The sequence below is a fragment of the Corvus kubaryi genome, unplaced genomic scaffold, assembly GCF_017639235.1.
Source record: "Corvus kubaryi isolate FWS band 111438036 unplaced genomic scaffold, C.kubaryi_AGA036_p1.0 65182, whole genome shotgun sequence".
Taxonomy (NCBI): domain Eukaryota; kingdom Metazoa; phylum Chordata; class Aves; order Passeriformes; family Corvidae; genus Corvus; species Corvus kubaryi.
Genome location: NW_024581821.1, coordinates 64660 through 92239, shown reverse-complemented (window position 1 = coordinate 92239; position 27580 = coordinate 64660). Strand labels below are relative to the sequence as shown.

Here is a 27580-nt window from a genome sequence, read left to right as displayed (position 1 = left end):
TATTTAAAGGTGTTTTCTGTTGCATGATATAAATTGCATGGGTTTTCTGTATAATATTTATGCTGATGGAATTATATTTAATATAAATTTTATGCTTCCTTCATTATCAGGCACCTATCAGACATTGCAGGAAGGTTTCAGATTTTGTTATTAAAAATCCTTGACCACTTCTTTGATTTTAATTGCCAGGATCTTAAATTTGATAGTCTTCTTGACTTTGTTTGAAGATTTGTTTGAAGATCCACCTTTGATTAACCTGTCTGATAAACATGAACATTTACCATGTCTGATAAACGTGAAGCTGAACCGCTCTCTCCTCAAGGGAAGCAGTGTGTTCCTTTTTTTCTCAGCTTCCTGGTTGTTGTATGCTGCTTGCATCTGTTCTTCGCCTTCCCACAGAGGAGCAATGGCAGCAGTACAGAATTGATACTATCTTTGAAATCTGCACAGCTGCTGGTATGGTTCTGAGTCACAGCAGTGAGGTTGACCACAATCTTGTTAATGCACTGCTACTTGACCAGTCAGTTAATGAAAGCAGAGTCACTCAAGCTGATCAATGACAGACTTTGGAATAAAGTGCTATGATTTTTATTTGGTTCTTGTTTGAAAAGCTTGAAAGAAAATATGAAATTATATATGAATTCCTACTATAATTTCTCTAGCAAAATCGAGCCATGTGCTCACTGTGGGTAGGTTTGAAGAACTTATCTTTTTCAGAAGGAAGAAAAAAATGAAGAAAGGGGTGAGGCATCTAAGGCACAACAGAAAATGTGGTTTCTTTCATTTACGAAATGAGTTGTTTCAATTAATACGTAGAAGATTTTTAATAATTCTGTCGGTGTTGGTATTTCTTGTGTGTGTTCACATCTCTTTCCATGTAAATTTCTCTGACTGTAAATGACTTGAGTAATGGTATTTGTAGGGGTAGCTGGTATTTGCAGTGGATAGTAAGCTGTATATTTCTTAATTTTTAAAAAATTTACCTGCTTTATGTCAGAACTTTGATAGGATGAATTAAATACCACAGTTTAAAATGATCCCACAAAATTAATAGCAAGGCTGTCTAGCTTTTTTATATAAATATGAACTAGAAACAAGTAAGGTTTTTTTTTATTGGATTACAGCCATGTTTCTTTGTGTGGTGTTTTCAACATCACAGTTGTTTTTCAGTGACATGTATGGTACTGTCTTTATTCTTCTATGAAGCTTGCTGATTTTTTTTTTTTTCTGGGACTGTCAAACATTGTTCATAGTCTTGTCTTTTGGTAGAGTAGACTTTCTCCTTTGAGCTAATTACTGCAACTGGTAACAAATAATCATGAGGCTGTACTGCATGAACAATTTCCTTCCTCAAATTCAAACCCAGGTTTGGGGTTTTTTTTATTTTGTCTTTTGACCTGATTTTAAATGAATGGGTTTTACCAGCATTTCTGCTTGTAGATTGTTATTTCTTCTGTATGTTGACTGTATTATCACTTAACAACATTCTTAATTGGGCTTTCCTGTCAGCTTTTATTCCAGTCTTTTCATTCATTAGCCTGTGTCTACAAAGAGTGTTCTTTCTGTGTGATTATCTTTCCTTTAAATTTTCTCATTCTTTTGGTTAAATTTCTAAAGATGGTTAATACTTTCTCCTCCTCTTCTTTTTTTTTTTTTTTTATGTACTTTTCCAGACTTAATCTGCACTTAATTTTAGTTTCCTTAAGCTGGTTTGATTTCAAATCCCTTTTGACTACATCATCACTAATAAAGTTGACCATTGTTAGTGAGGACAGCTGGCACAGATTGAGATTTGTCCTTTCTGTTAATCTTTCAGCCTTAAAACAGGTAGCTGTGTGTGCCGTACTGTTGGAAGTTTTCCCAGCCATGTGATAACCCTCAGATTGTTCCCAGAGGTTGGGAGAGTGCAGTTGGCCTTTATCAAAAGTATTTCAGGACTTGTTCTGACATGATGATTTGCATTTCAGTGTCTGGGAACGTTTTAGTCATTAATACATAGGTGTAACTTTTGTAAAGGCAACAGTCAAGCCAGTTTCCAACTTTCCAACTAGAGGTTAACTCAGTTTTATTGCTTCCTAAGAGTCCTACTCCGTGAATCATTAATATTAAATCTTATGCTTTGAATGATCCTGCCAGCTGTCTGGGGGAAAAAAAAACCAAACCATACCCAACAACAACAAAAAATAATCTCAACAGTTCCTTCAACTCCCTCATCCACTTAAATTTTCTGGTTTGGTAATTTATAGGAGGTCTGCATTTTCCTACTCACTGTAACTTCCCCATTCTAACGTTATGTGGAGTGTTTGGCTTCTGTTGCATTCTGTATTTCAGAACAGATACACTAATCTTAAGATATTCAAGACAAGATTTCCTGCTCCACCCTATATATCTGTCGTCCCTGAGCCAAGTAGGCCTTCTAACAGGATGGAGTATCTCACTAAATGTGTTGTGGCAGTTGAGTTATATATTTGTTTACTTTCTGAGATTCCCAGCTACCCTTGTTTTTATTCTCATAGTTCTTGTGCTAGTTTACTGAGAAGTAAAGCAGAAGTTTACAAGGAAGCTCAGAAGATATTCCACTGTTTGCCACCTTCTCCTCCCTGTGACCCTTTAGCTGCCCACACTTGCCACTCATTCCTTTGGAGCTGTGATCTAGGTTGCCATTTGTAAGTCTTGTTATTTTATTAAAGAGGACAGTCTTTGCTTTAATTTGCTCACTGATGATTTGAATGACAGCAGAGTTTTAGCCTGCCAGGCTGGGAAGCACAGATGGCACTTCACATGGCTGAGAAAAAGTGGAACTCTGGGGAAAAGAAGCATATGTTTTCCTGGGTTTGAGAGAACTAAAAGAGGTCCAGTGCCTTAAGTGTTTTTCCAAATTTTCCCCAAATTTGCTACACATGTAACAGTACACTGTATTAGCACTGTCACTCTAGCACACATGAAACTTTGTACAGTGAAAAATGTAGGGCTGCAGACACTGAACAGCAGTGATGTGTCTTCCAGGAATAAGGGGATGTGTCACCTAGGGCCATGTAAATAAAAGGGAAAAATGAGTCAAGTGGTTGGGACAGTGTGTCTTGAAGGAGAGAAGCAGGAAAGAACTTGAGAACTATGCAGTGTCACGTAGGTTTATTACCTTCTGAGTCACCTACCTCCTGGCAAGTGGATAGGTTAAAACTGTGTTTATATTCAGGATGTTATTTTATAACTTAATTCTTCATTTAGCCCTTTAATATGTCCATGAAAGAAGGCAGTGGATTGTGTACTGTTCTGTATACTGCATCAGTTTTGTAGAGTGTTCTGAGTTTGTGCCTTGAGAAACCATTATGTGTGAAAATTTCAGTATTATGAAGGGACTTTGTACCTTAAGCAACTATTTTACATTTTCTTCTGTAAAGGATACTCGCTTATTGATACTGAATTTTGTTCCTAATTGTTATTTGTGCTGTTAAAAATGGTGTACTCTTAGAACAAGGTCAAAGTGGCCAAGTACTATATGTGACAAAGAAAAACAAGTGCAGGAAGATCTTTGTCTTTTATGCTTATTTTGATGAATATTGAGGAATAATGGTCCCAGATCTGGCTTGACTGAAAATGGAATTTCATTGACCAACTGTATGTCCTTCTCAGACCAGTGATAATCAAAGCTTGTTTGAAAGGGAACCTCCTCTACAAAATTGAACTGCGGAAGGCATCCTGTGCACTTCTCTGCAAAACAGATAATTCCTGGGAGCTTCTTTTCTGTGCAGTAGAAGTTTGATGATTTGACTTTGTACCTTGCATATGCCAGCTTTTTTAGCTCTTAGCAGTAAGGAATCTGAAGAAAAAAATGGAACAAAACTGAACCCCACACCATTATATAATGTGTATAAAAGACCCTATATGATTTTTTTAAATATATACAGTAAAAAGATTAGCCTTCCTTCTGTCTCCGTGGGATGTTTTTTCTTTCCATATTTGTTTAAGGAAATTTGCTTAGTGCCAGCAAGTAACAGTGCTACCAGACAGATGGATTGATGGGTATAAGAGAAATGAAGTTCAGTTTTTCAGTTATATACCTACTTCTCCATCAGAAACATACATTATCTCTTAAAACTGGAAAAAATCATGTTCTGAGCCTCACTTGGGCTTACAGAAGGAATAATTTTTTGTTTTTTTCTTTACCAATTGACTGATTCTGTTGTTTGTTGCAAGTGGTTTTGTTGTTTAAAATGGATTTTTTTCATGCAATGTTCTCCCTGGCACAGGTTCAGTCACTTCTCTGCCAGCTCTTGAAACTGTAGAGCCAGCAGCGGAATATGCGGGCGACTTTACTAAAAAGCTGGTCTGTATGCTTCAGAACTTGCTTGTACTAGAGAAGGTAGGACTATCACACTTAGTAGTAGATTTATGTCTTTGGAGTAATAGAAGATGTTTAATAAATAATAAAAAAAAAAAAAAAGATTGCAAATTCACGTCCTTGAGCACTGATGAGAACTCCTGATGTAACCAGACTGGTGATCAGAGGTAGATTGCTGTTGTGTGACCCAACTCCAGATCTGCTTCCTTCTCAGATGATGTGACTTCATGGGAGTAACATGATTCCAAACCACACCAGCTCGTTTCTAGCTTTTAAAAACAGATTGTTAGGACCAGCCAATAAAGCATTCATCGATTTACATTTAGATTGGCATTAGCTCTGATCACAGTCACACTCAGAAAAGAGCAAGTCATTTGGGTAAGAAAGAACTGGTAGTGTGGTTAAGCTGGACTTGCCTTCTTAAACGGGAAAGAAAGAATTTGGCGAGTAAGACCTAGGAAGAAATAACAATAGTCTTTATTGGGTGTGAGGGCATATATGGGAGAGAAACATCTGAAAACAAATAAATCTGAGGCATAAACTTAAGAACAAATCTTTTTTGAAAATCAGAGGATGAGGTCTACTCAGTAACGGAGAGAAAGAAACTCAATGGTTCAAGATGATGTTTTATATATTTATGTAAGAATACGGTTTAAGATGATAAGGTTGATCCTGGACTCAGAAATTAAAAATGAACATTTGAGATTTCTTGATATTAGAATAATAGAAATCTCTGAGAAAGAGGGTAGAGCAGACAAGAAGATATTTGATTGTTATTTGTCATAAAGTTTTCGGCTTTACAAATTCTGTTCCTTGGAGCTGCCACTGGTATCCTGAGCATATCCAAAGGGAATATTTATTGTTTTTATTTTTTGTCTTCTTGGTGCATAGTTTATCATCTTCTGAAGCAGAGACAATTTGCCATTCTCTAAAGGTGGGATTTTGAGTGATATGTGTGATTTGTCCTGTGGTATTGGGACGGTAGTCCTGGCCTGGCATATAGGTCTAATGTCTGTGTTCAAAGTTAAATCAGTTTGCCCTAGTCAAATGCAGAAGGGATGGGAGAAGTGTTTCCATTTTTTCTTCCTCCTTGCTGCAACCCTCTGTATCCCTAAGGTGATCTAGGTATTTTCATCTAACACTTCTGTAGTTGCAGGCACTTAAAAGTGTGGTGCTTTCAGATTTCATGTCTTTTTAAAGTTCAACTTAAATTACATGAAAAATACTGATGAAACGTTTTGGACTCGGTTTTGGTTGGGGTCTTGTAATGCAGGAGACTGGATTGAACACTGCAGATGTTGTTGAATCCTTTATAAGAATTTTTTTTTTTTATATAAATAGATAAATTAAAAAAAAAGAAAAAAGGTGGTGACTAGTCTATGTACACCCAGCAATAAAAAGTCAGAATTAAACATATAACTAAAATTTCCTATCTGTACGGTCACTTCATGACCTATATTTCCAAAAAGATCTCTGTAAGAGCGCAAATTTATCTGGAAGGAAGCACTGTCTAATTAGTCATATTTGTGAATAGTCTTGAGGTGATTGAAAACACAAATGCAAAGATTTTTTTAAATACTTTCAGTTTTTACATTATAAATAGTATTCAAATTTCAGGGATTTATTAGCAATACTAGGCTGTAAAAATGAAACTTTTTGGTAGTTTTGAATGTTTCAGAGTAGGCTGACTGTTTTAAGATAATCATAATTTATGTAAAGTGACTGTCTGTTCTTTTTATGGAACTGTGGGAAAAAACCCTGAGAGCTTTATTTCTGTGCTCTTAGTAGTAGTTTTCTCTAGGGCATGGTGATTTGCCCAGCCTGGTAGGACTGGAAGGCTTTTTGGTACTGCTTGCAATTCTGTTGCTTACAAATAAATCAGCTTGTAAATTTAGTGATAGTTCTTTTCATTATATGAAGTGTAAATGTTTCCACTTCATATTTACCATGAGCCAATCTGTCTAAATTTTTTTTTTCCATACGTATGGCTCACCTAATGTGCTACCTTCCACTTGTTAATGAGTTTGGGAATACGAACTTCTAAGAAGAAACATCATAATGCTTCATACAAAATTAAGAGTAACCATCATTCTAGACCATACTCTAATGGATTCCATGTAGGGCTTCCTCTTGGAACATGTGGGCTCTGTATTTTGTTCTGCTGGGCTTCTTGAGTCACCTTCAGCTGAAGGTTTCACCTCTCCATTTTTGTGAAGCAGGCAGTGTAACTGATTTGATGAGAGCTACAATAAAAGAATGAGTTTATTTTTTCTGCTTTTACTTTTTATACACGGAGTAACCGTGTTGTATTTTTTGGTTTGAATTTCTGAGATACTTTTATCACAGCAAAAGCTATAACCTTTTCATTGAGTGCCACCTTAGCCAAAGTATACCCATCAATCTCAAATAGAAGTGAAAATAGGCTATCTCCCTGTTTCCCTCAGGCATTCCATTTTTGGAAGTTCATGGGCTCTGACTTTGTAGGTGCTGATTACTTTAAATAATTTATTATATGAATAGGAAAACACAGAATTCAGATTTTTTTTTTATCACTGTTGCTGCTTTTGAGAGGTTTAGAGTTGCCAGTTCACCTTGTTCATTGAAAGTACAGCTGCTTTAGCTTCTCTTTGAAATAGAAAATCACTTAATTTTCATTCAAAAATAAGACTAATTTGGCAGAATTCTCATTGCAGTAAAAGTCAGTTATCTGAAGCATTTATCATTTTTTTCCCTTCGTTCCTATTCCTGGCACTATTGTTGCTTTAATTGGTTTCCTGTTTTTTTTTTTTTCCTGCTTTCATTCCTTTCCTTGAAGTGGGGTTCACAAATAAGCTTTTTCAACAACCAGTTTATTGCTGTTTCAGAGTCTGATAGTGCATATTTGAATGCTTTTCTCTTAAGTGGCCGGGAATCAACGTTTAGTTCAGTGGTGTGCTGCCATTCTGAATCAGTGAGACAACTGTTAGGAAATTATGTAGTAACTCCATGCCTTGATAACCCCAAACAAAGGTTTTGTTTAAAACAGTTGTTTCTTCACTGAAAGAGTTGTCAAGTGCTCTTAACAGGCTGCCCAGGGAAGGTGTTGAGCCTCCATTTCCCGGGTGAATTTAAAAGATAAGTAGATGTGGCACTTAAGGACATGGTTTAGTGGTGGACTTGGCAGTGGTAGGTTTATGGCTGGACTTCATGATCTTAAAGGTTTTTTCTAACCTAAATGATTCTGTGATAAAAACTGATGATATTTTCCTCTTCTACTTTCAGAGAATTACCTATGCTTCAAAATGAAAGTGAGGAAGAAGAATCCCCGAAAGTATTAATTTGAACAATAATTATTGCTTGTAAGTAAGTACTTCTCGTTCTTTGTGACGTTGCCTTCACAACTGAAAACTGCTCTTCTATTGATAAGTCTTTGTCAGCTGAAAAAAGGAAACTTTGCGAAAGAGAGGTCAAGTGCCTCACTTTTGTGTCAGACCACTGACAAAATTGGGTCAATCAGACACCCATTTCACCTTTCATTTCTCCTTACACCTATTTCTCTCCCATTACTCTTTGCCTCTCACCTCTAAAAAGAGAAATTCTTTGGTAGGTTCATTATGTATCCTCTGTCTTACGAACAAAATCCTGTATGTCTTTGGCAGTATTTCTGGACCCTTTCCATCTGCAGGTATTACATGTGTTTCTCAGAGATAAGCTGTACTTTTGCAGAGGCTGGCCACAGGCCCTGCTCCATGAAGTTTTTCAAGAGTTATAAGCAAATTAAGCTGTTGTGGGTGGAAAGTATTGTGTGCTCTGGGGTATGCCAGATCCAGTGCTAGTGAACACTTCAGATTCTTACGCTTTTGAAGGTCTGGGCAAGTACCATAGTAGTCATGTTTGAGGACACTTTTTTTTTATTTAAATAAAACTTAGCAGAAAGGTAACTCTTCATTTTGAGAAGCTGCTTAAAGAATGAAGTGAACTTCACTGAAGCATGAATTTGGGTGTGAACTTGGAAACCAAGCACATTATGACATTATTCTTTTTTTGATGCAACTGTAGAAAAGACTTTTATGATCGCTATTCTTAATTATGATAAGAAAGTTATGAAAATTTCTTAAGCTTTCACAATTGAACAAATTAGATTAAGAGTTCAAGCAAATTTGTTGCAGATTAGACGCTTTTACAGTTCACCCAACTTCACTACTGGTTTTCAAGCTGGTGACATCTAAAGTGCTCTCAATTATTTTGATTTATTTGTGCACTTATAACTCCAGAAGTACTGTGTTATTGTAAGAGTTTAATGAATGGTTTATTTAAAAAAAAAAAAAAAGAAAAGTGGGATTTCAAATAATGTTCTAGGGACCTTCTGGCCAGGACAGAACAAAGAATATGGTTATAGCTTTCCAAGCGTCCGGTGTCCAAGTAGTTGTCTTGAAACTGGGTTAGCTGTTGTAAGTGCTTCCTGCTGGTGAGAGGACTTGTTTCCATTTCCTGAACCCAGCTTTCTTCCCACTTTCAGTCCTACTGAAATGAGTTAACTGATTTGTCTCACAAATCCAGAGAAAAGGTGGCTAGTTTTTTTCTTGGCTTTTGGGTTGGATCAGCTCAGACAACTGTTCAAAGAAGCGTCCAACTTCTTCTGTACAGAGGAAGCAGAGAGACTCTGCAGGCAGGAGCAAATAGTGTGGGAGTGTAATCCATCCCTTTAGGCAGCTGCCAGTCAGTGGATTTGGCCAGCAGTTTGCAGTAATGCTCTCTTGAAGTTGTTAGGCTGGGAATACATGATTTGACTTTGGAGAAGAGCAGGCTTCTGTGGAAGCTTTAGACTAGAATTAGCTAATCTTGCCAGATTCCTCCTAGCCATTGCAGTTGGTAGGAATAGTTTATTGGTATGGAATAGAAACAATGATTCAGAGGGAAAAAAATCTTAGCTGGTGACTAGGAAATCTGTAATAGTCTTCCCCACACCCCACCCTCCAACTCTCCAGCCCCATGTGTAGTATCTGTGTGCTCCAGGCTCTGAAAATGAATGAAAGGTAGAATTTCCATGACTTCTCAAAACCTCACTTCTAGTCAGAATTGGCTGGTCCCTTGTACATGATGTTATGTAATACAACAATTTGTATCTTGATTTGCAGTTTTGTAAATTAAAATTTGTTTCTTTGTGAGAGCCTGCATGCAGGCATGCATGTGTAATTACTTACTTTTATACTTCTGTTGTTCCGTGTTCGCACTAACTTGATGTGTCCGGAAGCTGTGGTGATGGTGTCACTGTCTTTAGCAGAGTTGCTTTCCTTCCTTTAGTAAGAACAAGGCACAGTGGTTGCCTTTTCTGTTTAGTTTGTGTGGGAGGGTAATTAAAAGGATTTGTACAGGTCTATAAACTGCAGTGCTTGGAGCTGTAGTTAAGCCAGTGGTTTGGTATATGCATTGCTCAGCTACTGAGGGAGATTGAGCAGTGGAAGAAAGCTGATTTGATCTTAGGGTCTAGGTAAAATCTAGGTAGTGCTGGTGGATTGAGACAAGTAATGGAGCACTAGAGTGAAGGTGATATCTTTCCCATATTACTTGATTATGCAATCTATGGATTGTGTTGGATTCCTGCTTCCAGTCAGATTTTGTAACAAGCTGCATTTGGAATTATTTTCTGCTATCATAGTCTGGCTTGGGAAAACTGTATTTCATCCATATACGTATTTAATATTTTTTCCTGATTTTTTTTCACATATAAAAATGTTTCCATGGTTCTTTTTCCCAAATCATATTTCACACTTAGTCTAATCCATTCCATTTTTGAACTGCTGTTCTGTAGTTTGTTAAGAAAGAAAGATCAAATAGACATTTTTTATTGCATTCTAAAACACTTTCTTATCCTTTCTTGGATATTCTGTAAGTTAGATTAATCCATGATAAGCTTTTCAAGATAAACTAATCTCTGGAAAAGGCCTGTATATCTTGAGTTTTATTTATTGTAAGGGCACCTGAAATCTCGGATAGATATTCTCTGTTTCTGCATATCTAAATAGATCAGCGTATGAATCCTGATGGAAAATACCTTTTCAGAAGGTTATATTGCTGATTTAGCCCTTCCATTTTATCAGGACTGTCCCTTTGTGATTCTGGAGTATCTATGATCTTACTTGCTACTTTCCCCCTTGCCTGAGGATCAGCAAAGTCTGTTTCTTGTCCTAACATTCAGTTTCAGTCTGCTCTTCTATCTTGGTAGGCATTTAGCTTGGATTCTTCTTTGAAAGATTGCTTCTTGCTCCTCTCTCTCTCTGAACTATATTCTTTATTAAAAGTGTGTTCTAGATAAGTCAGTTCTGATGCAGCAGCACAAACAACAGTCTTTTATGTCTTTCTTTTCAAGAAAAGAGGATGCTAATGCTCCATTGACACATGTTTACTGCAGTGAAAAATGAAACCAGGCTGAGACACTGCAGAGAGGTTGGAAGATGGGAGGAGAATTTAACATGAAGCAAGAAATTAGAATGATCAGGGAAAAATGGGATTCAAGCCATTAAGGGCAAACTTAAAATACTGCTTTTAAATTAAAGGAACAGAAAACAGGCAAGTACAGGATAAGGAATGGCTGAGAGTTCTGAAGAAAGAGATTGAGGGTTAAGAGCTGACCTTAAATCAAGAGTATCACACACAAAAAGCAGTTCTGAAAATGTAACATCACACCAGGATGAGTGAATGAAAGTGCTGTCATTCAACGCTGTAAAACTGATGTAAATCTCTCTGCACAACCTAGAAATGGAGTCAACTAGGTCACTGTGTCCGGTTTGGAACCATGCACTTAATACATGCAAACAAATCAAAATTATCTTGCTGAATTGGAAAGTCCAGAAGAAAATAGTATTGACATATAACAGCCAATCCACGACCTGTGAGGAGACGTAGGAATAAGAAGAGGCTGATTAAGGAGCGTACATTTTTTACCTGCAGAGATTAATGCATTGAGGCTTGTGAAGCGCTGCAATGAAGTGGGAAGAGCATGTGTTTGTCTTTGGAAGTTCATAAAATGTAGTCTGACACATATGAGTACGTGTGATCTCCTCTTAGATGAGAGGAGTGATTTAATAACCTTGTGATAACCTTATTACATGTTATGGTATAATGTCTAGTTGCTAGATACTTGGTGGCTTGGTTTGGTTGGTGGGTTTTTTTATGTTTTGGGTTTTTTTGGTTGGTTTTGTTTTTTTCCCCCTTAATTGTCTATCTCTTTTGTGAATGAAGCATAGGGAAAGCAGCTTTTTGCAAAAGATGCTGAGAAGCAGCATAGGATCTCTTTTTGCATATTGCAGTGGTTTTTATTTTAAAATTTTCTTCACTTAAATACTTCTTCCAATGGATGAAGTAACTTTTTATCTTGAATGCATCTAAGTTTAGACTTAAATAGTCCAAATCTAAAACATTGACTGAAAATTTGAAAAAAACTAGACATGATAACCTGGTGGATATTATTTGGCTCTAAATCAGTATTACTTTTACAGTGCCCGAAAAGTCAAATTTCAAGTACCCCTGGTAGTCTATACCTTTTAAAATGTCTAGGATTAGACGGTTACACTAAACTAAACTTTTGCATTGACAAATTGTTTAAGGGGACAAGATCAGAGGAAATAGCCGGGCAAGAAGTTTCCTGCTTCACAAGTTCCTTCAGTTAAATAGGTAAAGATGTACATCACAGGTGTTTTTTTCATTTTGTTTTTAGTATGAAATACAGAGAAAGAGTATAGGCATGATAAATGCATCTGTGAATTATGAATTTTAATTTAATATTATTTTTAGATGAAATGGTAGATGGGGTGATAGTCTTGCATGCTTTTTGCTGCTGATTAAAAGAAATTGTAGTTGTCATGGAGGGAAGAATAAGATGGATAAATGTCGAGGCAACATCTACAGTACAGAAATATTGTGCGGTTGTTTTGGCTTTGCTCTTTGTTAAATGATGTAATTATACTACACTGATAACTCAGTACTTCTTTATTGTTTGGATTGTGTTAAATAGTGGCCAATAAACACTTCTGAAACTGGCAGATCCTGTTAGCATAGGAAAATCTTCCTTTAATTGTTTTTGCACTTATTCTTGGTGGGGTTTCTTTGTTACTTCTGTTGTTCTTAAATGTTGAAATAAGCCAAGTCTAAAGGGAATTAGAAAAATTAGACACTTGCCAGTATGTGGAAAAAAAAACCTAATCAAGACAGAGGTTAATTATAGGGTGATTCACTTGGAACTGATCGTAATGATACTGTCTTTTAATCAGATTGATTTTGCCTAAGCATATTTGTCGTAACTCATATTAACTGTATTAAAATTGGTTAATGAATCCAAAAACCTGTCAGTAAGGAGTGAACTTTCAAACCATAAGGAAGGTGCCCTCATTGCTACATGGCAGGAGGTTCTTGGTCATTGACTTTAGCTCTTGGGAAGAATACATTGCTCCTAATAAATGTCTAAGTTTGATAGAAAGAGATCACTAACTGTTGAATTGCTTGGCAAGTTAAACTTGAAAGTATTTGGATAGAGCCAAATGTGTGGTCCCAGGTCTAGAGACCAATACTGTAGATTGCACTTGCAGGTTAGAGACAAAGGTTTTGAATAACACAACCAGTAGAAGGCATGTAGGGGAGGTGGTACTAACCGCTGTATGCAATATTAATGGGCTGTGGTGAGTATATTATGGCTAGTTTGGGATTCCTAAGACTAGTCAGAAGTAGTCTTAAGAGATCTAGAAGAGAGCTGTAAAAATTCAGGTTCTGGGAAAGTGTACCTCAGTTCAGAGATTTAAGAAGCTTGTTCTGTTGAAGTGTTACTTGAGAAGTCTTGAAGATTCGTACTTCAATCCTATATGAAAAGACATTGGTGAGTGCTGAAAACAGACGTGTTTGGTAACTAAGCAGTTGAGCAATTTATCTGGGAAACATTTGTTCTCTCTCATTCTCTCATATAATGTGTTTGAATCTCATGGATGGTTTTAGTAAAAGATGTGCATTGTCTTGGGGAACATGTGTGGTTCTGATGCAAGAAATATGAGAAGGTTTGTGATCATTGGATCACAAAGCAAAGATGGTAGTCATGATGTATCAGAGTGCAACAAGACAGTATAGTAGAGTATTCACATTAGATGGAAAGAATGGCCTTGTAGATAGAATGAGACCTCATGTTATGGGTCAGGAAACAAATGTATTACAGACTGCTTCGGAGGAATCCCAGTCCAGTTCCCGATGCCATATTCCCCTCCACCGGCAGGGTATTAATATGCCCTTAGCCAAGTCAGCATATTACTGGTAACATTTTTGTCACAAATACTATGTAAAATACCATGTGTAGCAGTAACAGGAATTTAAGTGGAATCCATCCTTCTCTCAAGGCATTACCGGCTCCTTTTCTGCCAGCCAAATGCACATTCAGGCATCACGTTGCGTCTTCTTATGCGGTAATTGTATTATTCCTTTCTCCTTTTTAGATGGTTGAGCTAAGGGTAGAATCCTTCTGAATGAATGTTGGTTTTGCAATCCTGCCACTGAACATGTGCCTTTCTGTGAAATATGCTAATGTTTGCACAAAGTTCTATTTTTAAAAGACTGCTTTTTGCACTTTCCTTCCCAACCATATTAATATTCATGGTATTGTTTTGGTGCTTCTATGCTTAAGGTTGGCTTAGGAAGGCAGAACTATGTCTCTCTTCTCTTGATTCACCACAGCGTAGAAATTCCATTGTCTTGAAATGTTCTTTTTCCTGCATGTTACAGTTGCAGTGCTGGGCAAATGTAATGTTTTTAATGGCTCTAAATGTGTGATAATAGCTATTTATATTTCCCTGGATAGTAGTCTGGAATTGCAAACTTCTGGAGGGCAATCTTTCCATTTTGCACCATTGTCAAATGACTTTGATTGTGGTGTCAGTGTCATGTGCAGTTGTGTTTGGCATGAACATAGTCTGAAGGGTGCAAGGAGATTGCTGATTGTACTATAAGAGTGAAGGAACTTACAACTGGTTGCTTTTCTCACAGACCCGAAAGCGCCACTCAGCGCTGTGCAGGTGGTCAGTGAATGCTTGCAGCAGTTGATGGTTTTTGTGCACCATCTGTGTCATGCATCCTTTCTTCTTGATTATCTTGTCTTCATTTTGATGTGTTTTGGTAGTTGCTGAAGTCAAACAAATATGGAAAAATTATGTGTGCTATTGTTACGTGTTCATAATACTCCTCTGAGAAGAATGCATGTATCTTCTGGAGAGTGGCTGAGTGAAAACTGGTGTGATGAGCCACATGTATTTTATAAAGGGGACACTAAAATGAATGTTTCCCACTAATGAAGTTGTGGGAAATGGACTCTTGAGTCTTCATAATTTCCTGAATGCTGTGATTAGCATCCCACAGAGCATTGTAAAACAGTTCATTAATCATAGTGATAAAGAAGGCTCTGGAATGTCAGCTGTATTGCTCACCTTTTTGTTGGGTACAAGATCTTGTGGACAGGGGTCAGAATATTTACAAAAACAAGTACATGTGTGCTGTGATGGGCCACTGTTAGCAGCAGTATGACAACTAATGCTTTCTGGAATAAAGAATAAATGGAATAAAACTTCTTCTAGTGTAGCAATACTATTAGAATAGGTTCTTAAATTATTTTGCTAAAAATATTTTATGATCTTTGTATTTTTGTGTTACTAAACCATTTCTATTTTAAATGAACATTCATATTAATAATTCATAGAATACTTGCACTAATTTTCTCCCACTGGTTCCATTCAAACAATTCATCTAGTTTTTTTCAGTTTGCTGATCTACATATTTTCTTATTCTTTTATAATGTTGTATCCTAGTGCTCCAGATATTCCAGAAAACTAATTTACATATACCCGGAATCTCCGTTTTCCAATTAATAATTGTTGCTGTTAACTAATATGTATTTCTTAAAATGTGTTCTGATGTAAAATGATCTGTATGGTGAATCTGAATTACTAAGCTCCATTGGATGGGAAAAATTAATGTGGATATTTTTGGCAGTTATTTTGCAAAAGCTGAAAATTGAACATTCATTCTACATCAGTCCTTTGTAGTATATTTGAAATGGTATATTTCTGAAAACTATTACTGTTCTGCAGCATATACTTGAAGTCAAAAGTCACTAAATCAGAAGTGTTTCACCTATCCCTAGATTTTTAAACTAGCAGCTTTAGTCCAATAGCAATATTCCAGAGAGTGTTGTTAGGATGTGACCAGTGAAAAATAATCTCTGAGTTTGGGACAATTTTACAGCAACATATATCAGAGTGGGTTAATGTTTTGATGCCTCACTAGAGCAGGGAGCATAGCTTGAAGCAAGGTCAAGAAAAAGGAAAACTTGAGCTCTGTTCCAAAAATTAGTAGAATGTAGTTCATGCATTCTAAAGGCTTCAGAGAGTAGCTTAATAACATAAGCCTTCCACCTCTCATTCTGCTTTTTTTCTTCCATATGCCTGTTTGGAGCACTGATCTTTCAGTCTTGAACTCTGCAAATCCCTTAAATTTGGCAGAACTTGAGGGTTTTTCCGTTTGTCTTATATCAAAGGATTTCCTGCTTTTCATTTATTCCTTTGCATCAACTTTTTCGTAATTTAGTAACTGTAACTGTTGTAAACATGTTATCTAGAGATGGAGTTGATGGCAGAGAGAATGGGATCTTTTCCTAGTGCATGCCAAATACAATGAGTAGGTTTTGTGTGGTCTCCTAAAAGTCTATGGATTTTCTCCATAGACTGAGTGCAGTGAGACTCACATCTCTTTCTGTAAAGAAGAATCAGAAAAATTAATTGATAGCTTGATACAGAAAATAATCAGAACTTTGAAGCAATTCAGTACTTCCATGCATGTATGTGCTTTTTCCACGTAGTTGCTCACTAAGTCATTGCCAACTACTTCTGTTGGTATCTTGTATTTCAGCAGTATTTTAATCGGTGCTATTTCTTTAGAGATGTTAGGAGCATGTTATGTATCCATATGCACACAGAAAAGGTTTTTAAAATTTTTGATCACTGCTCTTTTTAGCAGTCATAGTATGAAGAAATGTTTTTTTCCTGTTTTCTGTTTTGTTCACACCTACAGTACTTTCTCTGAAATGTAATTTATTCTGGTACTCTGCTGAAGGATGTAACTTTTTTTTGGTCTAATTCCTAGCCCTGTTATAATGAGTAATCAAGTGTTTGTTTCATCTAGTAAGATTGTTGTGTTTCTGAATTGATTATCTTTCTTCAGCTGCTAAATTTCTCAGTTCTTTTTCTCAGAGTGTTCACTGTTCTTCGAGGCAGGAAGACTTAATACCATTCTTCTCCCTCTGTTCCTCTGGCCCAGTTGGTGCAGTCAAACTCTGGAGAGGGTTCTAGATTTTTTTGCCATGTAAGCATGTTTTTATCTTTTCTCCACCTGTCATTTAATTAGACAAGATTAAGGAATGGAATATAGAAATACCTATAAAAAACAGGGAAGACAAATTATTTTATAACAAGCTAACAACCTAACAACCAGAAAACTAATAAAATTCTGTGGGTTTTTTAAAATACCAAATACCAGAATTATTTTGGGATGATTTGTATGAACTGGTTAAAAAGTATTTGTGGGAACCTAATGTTTTTCTTTACTTATTGTCAGAATTGATTCCCATTCCCCCATTTTCTTGTTGATAAGTCTCCTCAAACATTTTAAAATAACGATCCTTATTTCTAGAAAGATCAGAACTTACGCAAAGAATGTTTTGGTGGTGCGTGATTGTAATGATTATCTAGTTTCATGCCTTTTTATTTATACCCTAATATTCAGTGTGTTTGGGCTATAATTTTTTTGGTCAAGCAGAGAAAATATGAGAGAATGGGGCAGGAGAGAAGAGTAAGCTCAACACTTAAAACATTAAAATGTCCCAAACCAACAAACAACCAAACTAACAGTAAAAAAAATAAAAAAGAAAATAAGAAAAAAAGAAGAACCTTACGCCAAACTATTCCAAAAGTCTGTATTGCGTGTACATGGAGCAACCTTTCTCAATAGCACTGTGAAATGATAGCCCACACTGCTCCCTGTAAATGAGACTCTTTCAAAGGTTATACCTTCATCTTAGTTGGCTATACTTCTGTACAAGGATCAGATCCTGTTAATTGTATATGTAGAACTGACTTCCTTGTGTAACTGTTGCTTATGTTGGTCTCAATACCAGAAAACTAGAAGGTGCTGTATTTGGTAGAACCTTATTTTACAGGAATTCCAAAGATGGCCTTTGAGGTAAAAGATCTGTAAGTTTAACTCCTGTTAAACACAACCATGAAAAGAGTTATTGGATATGTGCTCAAGGTGGTATGTTGAAGAACAGCCAGTGCAGAGGTGACCTGATGAATAAACTATAATTAAATTGCCTGGTCTTGGCTAGGCTTTTCAACAATTCCTTTTAGAAAAATGAGATTTTGGGAAGAAAAGAAAAACAGCTTCTTTGTGAATTTGTAACCCCATAAGGGAATCGAAAAAACCAGAATATATGGTTATTTTTCATAATGGGAACAGTGCAATGCAAGGTTTCATCTTGTCCTGGTCAAGGGCCTGTGCTGGGTCATGTGTACTTTATCATAAGAATAAATTGTCTGGAAAATGGAATCTCTTGAGCTTTTCTGGGTAGAACCTATATAGGAAACTTCAGCATTATTACAACCAAATAATCTTGGCATAATGTTTTATTTTTTTTTGTGAGCTTCTCTAATATAGATAGATAGTGAAGGAAGTTAGAAATGAGTACATATTGAGATTTGGGAAGAGGTCTTCCTCTGGTCAGGTAATGAATAAAAAAATTCTGAATGGTACTAAATGAACTTGTGTATGTAGCATTCCATGAAGATATATGATATGTGTTAGTACAGTATGTGTAGTAGTGGATCTGTTTAAAGCAAATCAGGGTAGTGTGGTTTTGTTAAAAATACCAGTGTTGAATTTTTGATCAGCTAATGCTGTCTTAGACTTTCATCTACCATCATTGCTGTAAAAAAACAAGGTATACTAGTATATTTAAAATAAATATTCCATTGCATGCCTGTTTTTAAGAAGTGTGACTTCTTGTGTAAGACTGGAATGAATAAAGATGTCTAAGCTCAACTTTGGATCTAAATTTTTTATTTTTCTTTGGAACCAGCTGTGTAAATCACAGTGAGATAAACACAGTGTATGAAATTTCTCTTCAATCAATTGTTGCATAGAGAGTTTTTCATAGGGAAATCTTATTAAATCAATGAAAAAATAATTAGATTATTTATAAGTGATGCTGTATAAAAGTAGGAAGTAGTGGGTCTTGCTATATGTCATTAGGGAACCTTTCTGTAATGATATCTATTTCTGTGAAATAATAAGTTAATGCTTACAATCATAAATTATATGCCCATCACTCCATTTTTTTTCAAAAGAAAACAAAAATATTTTACTACATATCTGGAATTTGAAAATAAGTTTCTGAAAATTAGCTTGAATTAGCTAATAAACACATCCTGGGCTCGTACAGTGTCATGTTATTGCATGAATTTTTTAATAAGTATCTGGTTACTCTCTGCTGTCTTCCCCTCAATATTGCTATCTTTAATATTGATTTGAAATGTGTTTAGTAAGTAGATAGCAAAACTCATCTTGCTGTCATGTTCAGGTAGCTTTTATTTTTTTAATTAGTTTCATTTATTCATTTATTTAAGAAAGCTTACATCAGTTTTAACCGCCTGATAGAAGGAAACTGATGTCCATCACCACTATGCTTTGGAAAAGTGATGATTATATTGTGAAGTAGAATATCTTGCCACTAGCAAAAGACTTAACGTTCACTTGTGTTGAGCAAACACTTTGGTAGTGACAGGTAAGATAGCAATGACAGAAGTAGTTAGTGGTGCAGCTCTGAGGTGAAGGTGAAAAGCCCAGTATTCTTGTTTAACCTCGGTGTTATAGTTTAATGAAGGAATTTATCACTTTGTTTTGTTCTGAATCTAAAAAGGAGAAATATTATTGCAAAATTTTTGCACATCTTCTGAAAGAAATTCAATGTGAATGGTCTTTCTGCCTTACAGGCTGTTCAACTACATAAAGGAAAAGGCTAAGATTTTACTCCAAATAAATGTAGTGGCAGCTACTAATAGTCTTGAAGTCATTTATGGGGAATTAACACCTGAAAAGGTGGCTGAACAGACCATAAACCTGTTTTTCAGAGGAACCAATTATCATAACATTTTCAACCTCAGCTGATACTATTATTGCTCAGCTTCGCAAAAACTGGATCCAGTCTACAAAAGTGTTCATATTAGTATTACATTTCAAGTTGGTGTCTTTATGAAAAATCTGAAAACAGCGAATTTATATGGTCCAAGATTATTTAGGTTTAGATCAAACTTGAATTAACTGTGAGCAGAGGAGACAGAATTAGAATTGCGTCTAAGATACTGTAAAGATATTTTGATTCTCATGTCTTTGCAAACAAGATGATGTTTGTGAGTTATAGAGGTTGAGAAAAAGAAGATTGTAAAATACAGGTTTAAAATACAGGTTTAAAATTTACAATTCTTTACAGATTGTAAAATGCAGTCAGAATTTTGGTGGCTGTTTGATCCAGTCTCTATGAAAGCATATGTATATGCAGTAGGCAAAAGCTGCTGGAGAACTGGTGTATCTGAAAAGTTCAATTGAGCATGAGGAATTCTTTCTAAAGAAAGAATTCCAGAGCTTGTTGTGTTGGTACTATTGTGTAGTGATGGATGAAGTACAGGGAAAAAATCAGTTACCTCTTCATCAGTGTTATTTGTCTAGTTTTCGGTTCGTGTTTCTCCATATACTACACATCTGGGATATTTGAATAGCAAACATAAAGAATTTTTATAATTTAAAACATATAGTGTTCCCTGAACTTTGAAAACAAGTTTTAGTATTATTTAAATCTACTGTTTTTTCCCTCTGTCTGACTTGGAATGTAATGCTTTATGTTTACGTATATTTTAAATGAAGCCTCTGGGTTTTGATGTTTTGGCAATCTCATTCTGTTCCTCTATATAGTGTGATTAGAAAATAGGTCAGGCACTATTGTGCTGAGAATGCAGTGGGTTTTTTCCCCTCCAATAAGTGTACTTAGTAAATAGTTAATTTATTTGACATCACTTACAGAAATGCATGTAAATTAAAAAAGGAAAAATGAATAGTTTTCCTCCAAATTGATGATTGGATATTGTTCTGAAAAGATTAGAAATAATTCAGACCACTTTTGGACAATGAAAATGTGTGAAATCACATAGGTAGTATGGGGTTCTGTTTTGTTTCTGAGAATTCTCCTGTATTGGTTGCAGCTGACACTTTGGGTATGTATGGATGCTTCTGTGAATGCTGGTTGCAGGATCAGGATCTAAGTTAGGGGTGCAAAGCAGGAACAGTAAGTCTGTTGAATACAGGAGGACTTAATTATACCAGCAGCAGCACGTGACGCCCTGTGAGTGCTTTTGTTTATTACAGTATTTTGAAAAGTGCAGTCTGCCTGTGTTTTTAGTAGTACATATACAGATGAAATGTTGTGATTCCTAAATTAAAACATGAACTCAAAGTGTTCACATGCACAGATTTCATTAGGATATAAAAATCACATACAATTACAAAATTTCTTTGATCTTGTTTTCCTAATAGACTGCTTTTTGGAGCCTTTAACTGTGCTTGTCCTAATAATGCTCTGTTAGGTCATAGAAGAACATAGGAATTACTACATTTACAAAACTTACTATTGGGATTTCTAATCAATTTGTTATGATGCATAGAAAGCTCTGATTAGATCAAAGGTACAGTCAGAATGTAATAGGTTTGTTTCCTCTAAGCTCCAATACTGATTGTTTTATAAACTACAGGTAAAAGTTATGTTTCGTGCTTTAGTTTACCATCCAAATGTCTTTCATTACATTTCTTTTGTAGAAATGCTTGTGTTGTGTGATATCTCGTCTTCATTTTCACACGACTGGTTGCACATTGTGACTTCTTTCTTTTTATGGTTTACTGCTGCTTTTCATAAAAAGAACAGTGTGAGAGAAAGCGGTCTTAAAATTTATTTTCTCTATTATGTATTTAATCTGTATTAACATTGACATGGTAAGGCTTAGTTCTGAAAAAGTTGTCCCTAAATTCTCTAGCAGTATGGGTTTGTTGTGTATCTGCAGAATTCAACTCTTGCTACCTACTTCCAAATGCATATACATGCACTATATCATTCCAGCCAGCTCCCAAATAATTGCTTTTGAGATTCTTGCAGTAAATATATTCTCCCTAACTCTGGTGCTTCAGAAGTTCAAGTTCATTATATTAGGCGTCTTGAAGACTGTTAAGAACTGTATCAAAGCTCTATCAGAATGGGCTGATAGAGCACTGTGGCAGTGTTTATTTACTGTATTTTGTTGCAATTTTCTTCACTTTTTTTCTTCACTTACTGAATAGATTTTTGGCAATGACCATGCCTACATAAGATCCAGTCAGAAAGAGTCAGTTTTAAAATTAATGTGATCTGAGCTTTTATCTGAAAAGGCTCCCTGTCTTACTCAAATGTCAGTAGCAGTTATCTGTAGAAGTGGAAGCAAGCAGCCATGACCCTTCTAGCTTACTTTCTGAGCTTCCAGGACTTGGGTTGTTCTAAGACAGATGCAGTATAGTATCCGTGGATGGATTTTTGTAGAAAGAATATCTAAGTCTGCTTTCTTTAACATACCAAATTTTTTAAACTCGAACATTTTAATTACAGTGAATTTCACAATCTAGTAGCACCTTCTGAAAATCCTAATATTCTACATCAACCAGGTCTCCCTAATTCCATGCTAATTTAGTTTATAAAACTTAATCACCTTCTGAGGCATGACTTCCCTCACAATGTTCTTTATTTCCCAGTATCTGGTGTTAACTGATGTGCCAACTATTTCTGATGTGTATTGTAGTTTCTTAGCTGCAAGAATTCTTCTGTCGTCTTCTTTGTGAATAAAGATTTCAATGTAGGGATCAATTTAAGTTCCTTCTAGTAATTGCTAATGCATTTATTTTATTTAACTTTCCTGCTGTGGTCTTGTATTTAATGTGCTGTAATAATCAACTGTGGCATCATTTGCCGTTGTGGAATCTATGTCAAGTCTTCCAGTTCCATTGTGCTTTTCAAAATATTTGATACAGTTTTTATGCATGTAAGAACTGGATTCTCAAAACTTCTGTAGGCTGCCAATTTAGTATCTTCCAATTAAGCTTCATCATCACCTCTCTGCTTGGTTTATGTGTGTCATAGGGAGCAAAAACTTGATCATTAATATTTTATAAAACAGCTGAAACTGTACTCCAAAGACTTCTTTTCTGCAACTTCTGGTGGTGTTACTGGAAGTGATAGTGGACTTGAAGTCACCAGCTTCCCAGCATTTTCTGAAAGACCATCTAGTTTTCTTATAAAATTCTGTCTTTATACTCAGCAGTCATTTCACCACAGAGCATTCACTAGCCTTGAACAGCTTATTATCTTTTACAGATGATATTTAATACCTTGCTGTATAACCTGCCTCCTATCCTTCAGAATCCCTGTTAGTCTCCACATAAGAATGATGTTGGTATCATCTACTTACGGGACCATTTCTTTCTCGAAATTTTCTTGAGGCTCCCTTGACGTGGGAGCCTCAGAGTGTATTAAAAGTATTAAGAAATTTGTTTGGTGTACTATGTGTAGATGCAGCACTTTGAGACATGGTTTGGTGGTAGACTTGGCAATGCTGGGTTAATGGTTGGACTACATGATCTTAGAGGTCTTTTCCAAACTAAAAACTTATATGATTGTACGAGTCTACTTGTCTCTCTAGGATATTTTGGTTTTAGCAAAACCAACTTCAAAAAACAACGTTTTACTTCTTAACTTCCTCACTTACCTACCTCAATGTAGGTAATCGTGTACAATACATCATGATGGGGTAGCCCCTGCCCTCCAATCTTCTGCTGCCATTTGTTATAATCGTAATTTGCAATTTTTCAAGTTGGGTAGCAGACTGATTTTGTTGTTTCATTGCTGCTTTTTGATTTTGTGAATAACTTAATGGTTAGAGATGTAGATCCTTCAGATCCTGTAGATCCCTTCCTTGTGGAACTGAGCTCTAAATGCAATCCAGACTCTCCTTTAAATTACTAGGAGATTCTGCCCCGAGACTCAGTTTGCTAAAGCAGGGTTGCTTGCTTTAGAAAGAATACAAAGATTTACAACCAAAGAGTTACTACCTGTGTTTGGGCCTTGGCCAGACTCTTGGGTAAAAAACAGTCACACACAGAGTGTGTGACTATAGCAGGAGATAGCTCAGAACCATGGAGAGCTCTTTTAAATTCCAGTATGGGGAATAATGGGCATTCTTGATTTTTTTTTCTTAAATATGGTTGCTAAAATTAACCTGAGCTATTCAGAAATAAAGGAAGTTGAAGGGCAAGAAAAAGCCTACACTGAAATTAGGAGCAAGAATATAATACTTGTTTTAAAAGAGTAGGTGGAAAAAGTCTTAACTTGCAAAGAATTGTGAGATACTACTGGGGAACAGCTAAACATAGGAGCCGCTGGCCACGATAGTCACACCCTTATTATAATGTGTTCACCACAAAGGAAAATACTGTTTTTCTCACAAATAATGAGTTTATACACAATTATTCTATGAAGTGAATGGCTTTCTATGTGGCTACGTAGGTTTGCCTAGGAAACAGTAAGAATAACACGATTGTAGGTTTTTCCTACAAGTGCTTGACTTCCAAATTGATTTGAAAGATGATTTAAAATCTGACTTGGTTTTACTTATTATCAGTCTGAAATGCTTGAATGGGATTTCACTAGAATTACCTTTGAGAATATATGCAAATTTAGCTTTTAAGTCTTTTGTTACTGTACTAATATTAATATTGCTTAAATAATTATTTTATATGGAAAATGAATTTAAAATCTTATTTTTAGAATGTTTAGCCTATAAAATAAAATACTATTTTGTAAAAAGCATCAAGCTTGCTTTAATTTCTATAGAAAAAGTTACATATATCCAGGCACACAGATGAAAAATCCCATCTTACATATAAAAGAAAACAGCTCACTCATTAAGGCTGATAGTTTCTAACACTCATGATGGCTTGACAGCAAATTTATGTATTAGTGTTATAAATAAAAATGGGAATTCTGATTAGCAGTGTAAACTTAATACTTGACATAAAAAGAGCTAAGCAGGAAGCTAACACTTTCAAAGGTGTTTTAAACTCAGTAAGTTTTAAACTCACCTGTCATTTTGCCTTAATAATGTGTCACACCAATTTTAGAGAGGAAAAGGCATTGGCAGCATTATGTGAGGTTTGGACTTGCAACTTCACAGCTCTGTTTTATTCATAGCCTTACCATTGTACAAAGTGCTTTCAGTTTTTCAGTTCCTTCAGTTTTAAATAAGTGAATAGATCTTAGATCAGTGGTACACTTGAGCCACGGTGATGGTGAAGATCACATGCAGGAAGCAATCAACTTTTGGTGGCATGGAGCTCTACTGAAGCTGTAAACCAGTGTAAATTAGACAGCGTGAACCTATATGCTAATGCAAATAAATTGCTTCCCATACTTGAATTAGCTCATTAGGTGCCTTTTTTGGTGCTTTTTAGTGTGTAAAATTCTCTATCCCAAAAAAAAAAAGAAAATTGGAATGCCAAGGGAAATTTTCACAGGCTAAGGTCTGCCTATTATGGCATAGTGGAATTAAAGTTAAAGCAGATACTTCTTTATCAAATGGCAATATTACTATTTGCAATCCCCAGTAAAATTTGTCTTGCTCTAATAAAAGTACTGCATCAAACATGGTTCAATTTAAACTAGAAAATGGTGATACAAAGCAAGTCTGATTATTTAGATAATGATCCCATTCGACATTCTTTTCCCTGATGTGGCCCACTCAAAACTGAATTCTGACATTTCTGTCTCCAAGTCTGCCATGTGTAAGAAGAAAGGCTTTTAGCTCAGTTTTGTGACTCTTTTTTTACCGTATAGCCTTCACTATGCTTTGATTTTGCAAAACCTCCTGGTTGCGAATATCACTTTAGTTTCCTTACGGCTGCCAAGTGTCATGCATTTTTGCATAACTATTACAAACTCAGCAGCTCTCTCATCTGCCTGTTTTTCATCTTGATTTATAAACATCCAGCTGAGTTGTGAACAGACTGATGTTAAGTTTCCTGGTTATTAGATTTTTGCATGTTGCTTTGATGCCAGCCAAAAGAGGAAAGATCTTACCTCTGATCTTACTTCTGATGTTTGCAACCATTAAGGAATGACATGGGGAAGCAAGTGGAAAAGAAAATTTAGTGGAGTGCTTCAGCAGAAACAAAAATGGAAAAGTCAAATATTACCTTAAGGTTGTCCATTGGTTTTTTTCCTCCCTCTCTGCTCCTTTCCCAAGGTATCCAGATTATTCTACCGATAGGGAGCTGCACTTTCTCCCAGGAACTGGCAGCTGTACTTTGGTCCCAGATGAGCACTGAAACAGAAGGCAAACATTCTATTAAGTTCTGTTAAGAAAAGGATGTGCCATTTCTGTTTGCTAACTTTCATGTGACTTATGCAGGGCAGAAAGCCCAATTCTGTTCAGCTTCTTGATTCAATGGCTGGGTATTTTTGAAAGCATTTTAGGTGCTTCAATTAAAAGGGAATGAGCAACTGAGAATCTGTTGCTTAATGAAGTCATCTGTTTCAGTGGCTGATTCCTTTATTTGTTTTGCACTTACATGTTTAGGAATGACTTTCTCCTACCTCATGAGCCAAATTTATCCAGGTGGAACTCCTAATCCCCAGATTTTATTATGTGTTTATTTGCGTGTGTAAGAAACAATTTCAATGTCACAAATTCTTTTTTTAACACATGAGTTATGTCCTTCTAACTTTCATAGTCTGTTCTTTTACTTCATTGCTTCCAAAGATTCTCCCTCTTCCTGTTTTTATTTTTTTTTTTTGGAATGAGGTTTCTGCAAGGACTGTCAGTAGATTATTAACATACTACGGTGGAGGAAGATCATGCTTGATGTTAGAGTTGAGGTTTTTTAGAGTTGAATTTTTATTATTCATTGACTGTGTTTATACTAGAATAGGGTTGTATGGAGTTAATACAGTAAGTAAACAAGAAAAAATAAACCTTTACTATCATGTGATTGTCCTGTTCATTTTCTAAGGTAATTTTTGTCTTACAAAGACATTTCATTAGTTAATATCAGACAAAGGTAACGTCTCACTTCACTGTGTTTCTGGTTAATGTATTATCTTAGTAGTTAAAAAGGACTGTAAAAGTGAAGACTGCTTTATCCATTCATATATATAATTTCCTTGGAGGAGTGCATTGTTTCTGCAATTGACTCTCTTACCTTTCTAAAAGAAGAATCACCAATAAGTTTTTGTCTGTTTGACAGAGAATCTTGTATATATTTGACAAGTAAGCTGCTCTTTTTCTTTCAAGGCACAGTTCCCTCTTTTGTTCAAAATTACATCGATTGTAAATAAAAAAAGAGAAATTACTGTATCTTTTTGGAAGCTTTCAAATGTAATCTGTTACAAGAATTATGAGCACTCATTTATTACTGTATCTAATAAGAAGTGCTTATTATTTTCAGACTGTATTTGTTACTGTTGATGCACTCTTGATTCTTTTATCTAGTTTAGAAAAGTTACTACTTCTGATTAGATTCTTAACTCCTGTTAAGCTCTTTCAAGGTCAGTGTTCTATGTATATCTTTAGCTTAAAAGCCCCCAAGTGCTGTGGGTGTGGACTTCTCTGAACCACTGCTGTTGTGATAACTGAACCTGTAGGTGTTCGTATAGCATAATTTCGAGAATGTTTGGTCTCTGATACTAAAAGTACCAAAATTGGTGTTTGGATTGTTTGTTTTTTATCTCTGACCAGAGAAGTAGGATTAGTGCTAGTACTTAACTCCATTGTTGTGGGTGTGTGTGTGTTTCGGGGTTTTTTTCTTCCAGTAGAAATATATTTAGTAACTACAGGGGCCGAGGACCCTGAGCTGGCCGTGATTTTTATGTGGTTCACCATAGGCGTTCTCCGTGTAATTAGCTCCTCAAAGGAAACCAAATGTTTTTTAATTGAAGAAGTGCCAAGTTTTATTAGAATAACAGTTAGGATAATTAACACTTTAAGTATTGCAAACTCAGTGTATAGAGAAGAAAGAAGAAAAAGGAAAAAAATTTACAAGGTTTTCTCTGCCCACATT

The 27580-nt window shown here is 35.7% G+C and overlaps 1 protein-coding gene across 4 annotated transcripts in view; it reads left to right on the top strand.

The window, feature by feature from the left end:
• The first annotated feature begins 1679 nt into the window (after window positions 1-1679).
• LOC121673095 (alpha-(1,6)-fucosyltransferase-like) overlaps window positions 1680-27580 on the top strand; it is a 90166-nt gene continuing 64265 nt past the window's right edge. For 2 of the 4 annotated variants that reach the window (XM_042046140.1, XM_042046141.1), the window contains exon 1: window positions 5729-7680. The gene's annotated coding sequence lies outside the window, so the exon portion shown is untranslated. Of the gene's footprint in view, window positions 4364-5728; window positions 7685-27580 lie in introns of those variants that run through there. The other 2 variants (XM_042046138.1, XM_042046139.1) reach the window with 2 other exon arrangements.